The sequence below is a fragment of the Arachis duranensis genome, chromosome 2 (genome assembly GCF_000817695.3).
Source record: "Arachis duranensis cultivar V14167 chromosome 2, aradu.V14167.gnm2.J7QH, whole genome shotgun sequence".
Lineage (NCBI taxonomy): Eukaryota > Viridiplantae > Streptophyta > Magnoliopsida > Fabales > Fabaceae > Arachis > Arachis duranensis.
In genome coordinates, this window is record NC_029773.3 from 64,287,908 (window position 1) to 64,288,750 (window position 843).

Below are 843 nucleotides of genomic sequence, written 5' to 3' on the forward strand. Positions count from 1 at the left end.
CCTGAACCTGAAAGGACCTTGAAGCGAAAGCTAAGAGAAGCTAAAGCACTACTCTCTGTAGATGACCTAACAGAAATCTTCAAATAAGAAGAAGACATGGCAGCCGAAAACAACAACAATGCCAACAATGCAAGGAAGGTGCTGGGTGACTTTACTGCACTTACTTCTGACTTCTATGGGAGAAGCATCTCTATCCCTGCCATTGGAGCAAACAACTTTGAGCTTAAGCCTCAAGTAGTTTCTCTAATGCAACAGAATTGCAAGTTCCATGGACTTCCATTGGAAGATCCTCATCAGTTTTTAGCTGAATTCTTGCAAATCTGTGACACTGTCAAGACTAATGGGGTTGACTCTGAGGTCTACAGACTTATGCTATTCCCTTTTACTGTAAGAGATAGAGCTAGGATGTGGTTAGACTCACAACCTAAAGAAAGCCTGAACTCTTGGGAAAATCTAGTCAATGCCTTCTTGGCAAAGTTCTTTCCACCTCAAAAATTGAGTAAGCTTAGAGTGGAAGTCCAAACCTTCAGACAGAAGGAAGGTGAATCCCTCTATGAAGCATGGGAAAGATACAAACAATTGATTAGAAAGTATCCCTCTGACATGCTTTCTGAATGGAGCATCATAGGTATCTTCTATGATGGTCTGTCTGAACTGTCCAAGATGTCATTGGACAGCTCTGCTGGAGGATCTCTTCATCTGAAGAAGACGCCTGCAGAAGCTCAAGAACTCATTGAAATGGTTGCAAATAACCAATTCATGTACACTTCTGAAACGAATCCTGTGAACAATGGGATTAATCAGAAGAAAGGAGTTCTTGAGATTGACACTCAGAATGCCATA